The sequence below is a fragment of the Limulus polyphemus genome, unplaced genomic scaffold (assembly GCF_000517525.1).
Source record: "Limulus polyphemus unplaced genomic scaffold, Limulus_polyphemus-2.1.2 Scaffold1129, whole genome shotgun sequence".
Classification (NCBI taxonomy): Eukaryota; Metazoa; Arthropoda; class Merostomata; order Xiphosura; family Limulidae; genus Limulus; species Limulus polyphemus.
In genome coordinates this window covers 320608-328697 of record NW_013666739.1, presented here as the reverse complement: position 1 = coordinate 328697, position 8090 = coordinate 320608, and the positions used below count along the sequence as shown (strand labels likewise).

General features: G+C 30.6%; 1 protein-coding gene across 2 annotated transcripts in view; it reads left to right on the top strand.

The window, feature by feature from the left end:
- LOC106462269 (excitatory amino acid transporter-like) overlaps positions 1-8090 on the top strand; it is a 68221-nt gene that overhangs the window by 5739 nt on the left and 54392 nt on the right. For both annotated transcript variants that reach the window (XM_022389471.1, XM_022389472.1), the window contains exon 2: positions 3680-3775. The gene's annotated coding sequence lies outside the window, so the exon portion shown is untranslated. The remainder of the gene's footprint in view (positions 1-3679; positions 3776-8090) is intronic.

Sequence of the window (8090 nt, the reverse complement as noted above, 5' to 3'; positions counted from 1 at the left end):
TATACTTGGTGAAGGAAAAAATTTTAATCTCATCATGAACATGACATTTGATCTAAGCCACTGCTAATGAAAATTTGTTCCTCATTAATTGTTTCACTAAGTTAAATCGACGTTGATACAATATTATTATTATTATGAATTTTTCTTAGTTTTATGTGAGGACGCAAACTTTTAGCGCGTTCTTTAGGTCTAATACAAAACTGGTAGATTAAATGTAATATGACTTTAACCGTTTTTAAGATAAAAGTTTAAAATGATTTAAGAACTGTACAAAAATAAGACACTTTCAATTGTCATCAAAAGTGTTTAAATTATTTTCACATTTCTATAGTTTCAGGTTTGAGGTTAATCCGCTTAAGAATCTAAGTTTGTTAAACATGAAGTCAATATTTACAGGATTACATCATTGAGTGGAACTGAGTTGTTTAAAATTAGGCCTGCATTAACAGTGCTTAAAAGTTTTCAAAGAATTCACAGTGCGTAACGAGAAAGATAAATTATACTTCGTACGTTTTTTTTATGATTCACATATGTGTGTGATAGGAACTAGTTTTATCATAATGACAGAATGCACATAATAAATATGTTTATTCACAATACGATCATACTGATTATAAGCATTATCACACGATTAGATAACCTCATCTCTCCGCAACATTCTACATATGAGCTGAATATAAATTTTAAGTAGATTCCCAATAATATCTAATTTCCTGTTTCGAGAGAAAACGTCATAATATCCTTTATCCGTTGCCTAGCGACAGTCAGATTTAGAAGGCTGACTGACATTGCATTCTATCCAAAGTCAGATTGGCGTAAGACTCTAAGTTGTAATAATACTAAGAGGAAACAGATAAGTTACCACAATAAGAACAAACTTATAAGGTAAGGAAAAGTGGGAAAGCTTAGATTTGTCGATTTGAAGCTCATCACCATCTCACAGATTCTCATCCTCCACTATATACTTAAGATAAATAGCAACTTTCCGTCTCTCAACATGCGTTTATCTAGAATAAATTGACGCTCTTCGTCAGGCAGTAAAGACCGTGTTACAATGGAATTAGGTTACGAAATAACTGTTAAAAGGTAAAATAATACAAATATTCTAATTACACGCGATCAACGTGGAGCACAGTGACAAAAGTACTGATAAAAACATTGTTGAACTTATTATATAAATATTATTCAATTTAGCAGGAATATGGAAAACAAATAATTAGAAGAATTAAAATTGGATTTAGAAATATAAACACAGAAAAATCATAAACATGAACTTGCAAGATAATAAAATAATAGCCTAGTAAAATAAAATGATAATCCAGGGAGATAATAATGGAAAGAAAAAGACATTCACGTAGGTTAGGTTGAAGAGAGAGAGATTTAACCAGTAGTAAGAGGTAAGGTAAACGCATCTAAAGAAAAGGTATAAAGGAATGAAATGGTGTTGAGTTGGAAGATTAGACTGTGTTAACATGAGAAAGCCTTGAACATTGTCCTATCTTCCAACTAAATACCAAATCCGCTTATGGTTTAAACGAAAGATTTATTTTCAAATAATTACAAAACTCCGTCAAACTTTTCTCTAATTTCATTCCCTTAAACATTTTCTTTAGTATATATCTAGTATTTCTATTTATGTTTATCAACTTGAATTATAATTAACTGGGAAAGCGACACACATGTTATGGGTAAAATCCTTCACGTTCGTTTCGTACATATAATGTAACAGTTTGTCGCCGTTCCTATGAGTTCAAAATGTTTCAGCACGAAATAACTATGTAAAATATAAGTAAGATGAATTTAAATACTTCGGATTTCTTTCTGTGTTAAAAATAAAATAAAAGATGCAAACTTTGGACACTAAAACGATATTATATTGGTGAAATCAATGAATATTTGAATAAATCTCACAAAATAGCATACAATTAAGACTAACTCCACTGATTGGTGTAAAAACATTAAACGAATAGCGTTTTGGATGGTTATTTGCCATTATGGAGAATTTTTAATCTAGCATGTTTAGTTAAGCTTGAACAATCTAAACAAGCAACGTTCATGTATTAATAACATTCTCTATATTTTTAATTAAAGATTTCTTCAGACAAATGTACGTATATGGAAGACAAGAAAATTAACTGTCCATATATATCAAATCAAATAATTTCTACTTGAGAACACAGCTGGTTGCCATGAAGACAGAGATCTTGATTCATTACCTGACATTACGGTATATTTTCATGTCTACGATCATTACTTCCAGTGTTTTTCATGTAATATAAAAAATATAATTTTATGCAAAGATACACAAAACTCAAAATATCGAAAACGCTATATAACTTTCGATCTAATGAAAAACATAAGTCGACAACAAATGTTTTAGAGCTTCGAATTTTATAACTCAGACAAGTCTTCTTAATACACGGGTCACGACAATATCAGATAATATCTATAGGATGAAAACTGTGGGCTCGTGTTTTCTAATAAAAATAGTTGATGTGTAGAAAAGCAAGACAAAAATGCACATGGAACTATTATTGACTCCGTATTTTGTGTTTAAAAGTTTTCCTAGAGCTATAGACATTTCAAAACTACTTAATTTACCATGATGACTAATAACCATTTAATAGCAGTTTAGTTTCTAGTCACAGTAAAAATATAATAAAAAATAAACACAAATAGTTTTTGTATAGCCTGTACATTCGTAACCCATGGAAAATTTAATGAATCCAGCAAATAAAAAAGTCCTTTACTTAAAGCTTATTACTGATTTTTCAAAGCCTAATCTGATAATTTCATAAGTTATATAGTTTCAAAGCATAGTTTAAAAGTGTCATAAATCACACAGTTTCAAAGTATCACACAGTTTCAAAGTATAGCTTAAGAGTGTCATAAATCACATAGTTTCAAAGCATAGCTTAAGAGTGTCATAAATCATACACTTTCAAAGCATAGCTTAACAGTTTCATAATCTATTGAGTTATTTATTATAAGCCTTAAGACTTTATTTATAATATTATCAGTTCAGTAAATACGTGTAAAATATATCGTAAGATTGGTTTTACATTTAAATTATCTATTTTCGCGCTATAAAAGCACAGTGAGTTGCATTAAAAAAACAATTGCAGTGAAGTTTAAAACTTGCAGGACATCTTATTACATGAAAGTAAATATGATGTAGATGTTTCTGATGTCCCATCATAAGAGTGATAGGATAGGTAGAATCATAAATGTTATGGAACTTTGACAAACCGCTGCACTCTTAATGCATTTATTCATGTATACCCCCCATTAGTCTTAATCATAGGTCCAGGTGCATATAAGATGTATAAATATAGGTTCTTCTCTTCTCAGCGATGTCGGGCCTTTTTTCCTAACTTCTGTTTGCACAAAAAACGTTAAAATAATACATAAGTTAGTTTAAAATGTACGATTACATACATCAAGTGCCTAAAACTAATAAGATTAAGATCATTAAATCATCTGTAGATGGTTTGCTTGTGACTGTCATACTTGATTTAGCTTTACGTATACACTTAATAAATGCATTTCTTAATATGTTAAATTTTTCTACGAAACCAAATCTCTTATTTGTCTTGCTTTTATTATAGCAACCGTATATTTCTTCTACCTATGTACACGTTTGAAAGGATTTTCGAGTATTTTGTGTTTGTTTTTAAAGGAAGTAGGCAGACCACTTGAAGACTTACTAGAAGTACCAGAAATAGAAATGGATTGTCCAAGACGCCTTGTAGTTCAGAACAACAACAACAATACTGTAAGTGATCTGTAACTGTAGACAAGACATTCAATGATCGTAAAAGTGAAAACTTCATTGGCTGTGTGTTAATGGTGCTTGCCTTATAAAGTGTAAAGACGTTTATCATTCAATGGTTTACCCATATAGTTTACCCATATGGTTTACCCATATAGTTTACCCATATGGTTTACCCATATAGTTTACCCATATGTGATGGTTTTGCTTTAAGAAACCGTATGTTTGATGTAGATTTTTTTCAAAGGAGTAAGTTCATTAATCATATATAATTTTTAAGATTATCATTGAATTACACGTGGAACCAAGTTGTTTATCTTCAAATTCATCAGTATGTTATTTTTACAACATTTAATGTTTGGTATATATTTGTATATTTTATGACACTCCGCAAAATTTGAATTATATTGAAAAAACTTTGTATTCACAAAATGAGTCTTATTTCTATTGCAACTAAACGCTTTATAATAAACATCTCAAGTATTAAAAACTAAATAACTATGAGTGTTTATAGAAACTAAACAGCTTGTAAAACATCTGCCAGTGTCTAAACGTAAACACAATAAAGTAAAAACTAATCACTCGGAAGTGTTTATTCTTGGTGTGATCTGTTTATAGAAAGAAGATAAACAGTTGTTTGATTAAATGTTTGGTTTAGAAGACTGTATTTCTAACATCGTAGTAAGTTAATGTTAGTTAATGATTTAATTAAACGACCTGAATGATGTAGGAATTAAAAAACGTTTTTTTAAAGCCGTTACTGATTCCAACGGCCAATCTTGGCATCGGATAACTATGACATAACTATAACTAACCAACATACTTTAATAATACAAATAGAATATGTAACTTTTTTCTTTACAAATATTCATCATTACTCTATCACAGAAAAATGTTCTGTAAGTTGCATACCATAAACTCATGTAAGACATATATATATTTAACATCTTGAATTGCTTACATATCTTAGGTGTTGTAGTGAAAGTGCACGAATTTGTAATTCTAAGCTAGTAATAAGTTAAAGAATATGAGTTTATATGTTCCATTTTCTCTTTTGATCGCGTGTAGTTTCAGTAGTTCTTCTTGCAGGAATCGAAGTTTGTCATCTCTGGGTTTTTAAGCCATAAAAAATAGCTTACTAAAAACATCTCAAACTAGGTGATATAAATTATTACATAAATCATTTTACCTGGTTAATACATCATCCACTGTTACACACGATGTCTTTACCTGGTTAGTATATTTTATTTGCTGTTACACATAATATTTTTACCTGTTTAATGTGCACCGTCTACTGTTGCTCTGGATGTATTTACCTGGTTAAGTTGCATCATCTACTGTTACACAGAATACTTTTACCTGGTTAATGTGCATCATCTACTGTTACACAGAATACTTTTATGTGGTTTAAGTGCATCATCTACTGTTAGATATTGTATTTTCATCTGGTTACAATGTATCATCTACTGTTATACACAGTATCTTTAATTGGTGTTGAGCGTCATTTACTGTTACACACGATATCTTTACCTGATTAGTGTGAATTGTATTTACTACAGTGCTTGAATAACGTTCTTAAATTAAAAAAAAAGTCTTACCTTAATGTGGGTTTGATAAGGGATATAGTTTTAATTTTTTTATAAATATTTCAAAGTACATAAATTATTTTCTTCATATTTAATCTATAATACACATTACACGGAAAGATCAACGTAACAGTGTTATTTAGTATACCCAAAGATTGAACCAATGGAAATGTCACATACTTAATGAATTTATTAATCAATAAATACACAATAAAAGAGTAAACTCCACTTTTTTCTGTTTTTAATCCACTATCCCCTCGGAAAACAAACTGATAGAAATGTGAAGTATTCTCGTTTATTGTGTTTTTATTAATTTTCTGTCCAGGTCATGAGTTACACAGAACATAACTTGTTAATTAGATGATTAACAAAGTTCAGCAGATGGTTATTGCCTCGAAACTCGTGTTTAATGCTATTTAATTCTTCATAAAATAAATCAATATAGTCATTACCTTTAAACGATGCAATTAATTTGGTCATGACATTTTCAGTACAGTTTCAATTTAATCCTTTTTTAATGTATGATTACAAACTTTTAACTGACCAAGTAATAATTCCAAAGAAAACACGATATCGTGAGGGATATTATTTGAACAGCGTGAAGTATGAAGAACGATAATATGAAACACATCTGAATTCCAGTCTATTGCTTGAAGCACCATTTTAAACAAATGTAGAAACAATCGTGTTAACGAAAATTGTTCATTTTTGAAAGAATGGGAGTTTTAAACTCACTAGCTAACCACCTTATTAGTGCACTGTTCTAAACGTATTTACATATACAAAATATACTAGGACCATGTAATGTATTAGGTGGTCAAGAAAGTAATGTCACGTTTTGGAACAATTTCATTAACCATCCTTCAACAAACGTACATCACGAATAATAGTAGCCCATATAACGTGTAAAGTTTAGTATACTCTAGTCCAGACATTCCCAACCTGGGGTACATTTGCACTTCTCAGGGGGTACATAGGGGTCTGAGAGTATAACCATGGTTTACACTTTATATGGTGTTTTAATCTACAGTCAGACAAAGAGAGCAAAGTGTCTCACATAAATATACGCTGAGTTCAATTTATCCATGTTATCAATACTATAAGATCCTTATGCAGTCCACACGTACAGATTTCATAATAAAATAATATAAAATCAATATAATTTTATCAATTTTTGATCCGTAATTTTTAGGGGTACATGGGAACCTGTCAGAATGCCCAAGGCCAAGGGGTACGGAGGAACAAAAAGGTTGGGAATCCTTGCTTCTAGTCTATCAGTTCAAAATTAAGACGGCTATTCCAATAAAGCTTTTGTGTAGCTTTGCGCAAAATATTAAAAAAACAAACAAATATTACAAATTCTTAGAACTTGTGATTCAGTACAAATGTCGTTACATGTATAGTCCACAATAAGCCTGACTTTACAAAGAAATTGCAGGCTAACTTCAATCAAGTCTCATAAAAACATACGTTTGTTGTGGGACCCAGTGACTGGGTAATTTTAAGTGTTCAGTTATAATTTTTTCCTCTGAGAGCTTGCCTGTCTTTCAGTGAGTCGTTCAACGACTTTTATCAGTCAGCAAAGGGATATTACATGTATATTTTAGTAGATGAGTATATACATATAGTGCTATTTATACCAATTCGATAACAAACTTGGAAACAGAATTTCTACGTATATCATTTTAAACTTGCCCATTTCGTATTTTACAAGTAGATTGTGTTGTAGAATGTTATCGCACAAGGACGCGTATGCCATTTTTACCTCTAGATGGCGCCACGATTACGAAAAGTCGATTGTTTTGGTTTATCTTTTTTGAAGTCATCGTTGCGTATCGCTTAGTTGTCTGTTATTTGTTAATAAGTTCTTAAGATTATTTTATAACAATGATCTTGAATTGTTTATATTAAAATGCAATAGAGTTAACTTCTCTATGAAGCTGATTTTGCTTCAATACACTCTTAAACATATAATTAACATGATTGTAAGTAGCTCTCATTCATTGACGAATATAACAAATGTATTTATTGCATCGGTGATAAGTCACAATATTTATTTGCCTGTACCTCTGTAAGCATAATTATTTTCCCTTGCCATACTCTTGATGTTACCTGTTATTTTCCCTTGCCATACTCTTGATGTTACCTGTTATTTTCCCTTGCCATACTCTTGATGTTACCTGTTATTTTCCCTTGTCATACTCTTGATGTTACTTGTTATTTTCCCTTGTCGTACTCTTGATGTTACCAGATATTTTCTCTTGTCAAACTCTTGATGTTACTTGTTATTTTCCCTTGTCGTACTCTTGATGTTACCAGATATTTTCTCTTGTCAAACTCTTGATGTTACCAGTTATTTTCCCCTGTCATACACTTGATGTTACCAGTTATTTTCCCCTGTCATACACTTGATGTTACCAGTTATTTTCTCTTGTCATACTCTTGATGTTACTTGTTATTTTCCCTTGTCATACTCTTGGTGTTACTAGTTATTTCCCCTTGTCATACTCTTGATGTTACTAGTTATTTCCCCTTGTCATACTCTTGATGTTACCAGTTATTTTCCCTTGTCATACTCTTGATGTTACTAGTTATTTTCCCTTGTCATACTCTTTATGTTACTAGTTATTTTCTCTTGTCATACTCTTTATGTTACTAGTTATTTTCCCTTGTCATACTCTTGATGTTACTAGTTATTTTCCCTTGTCATACTCTTTATGTTACTAGTTATT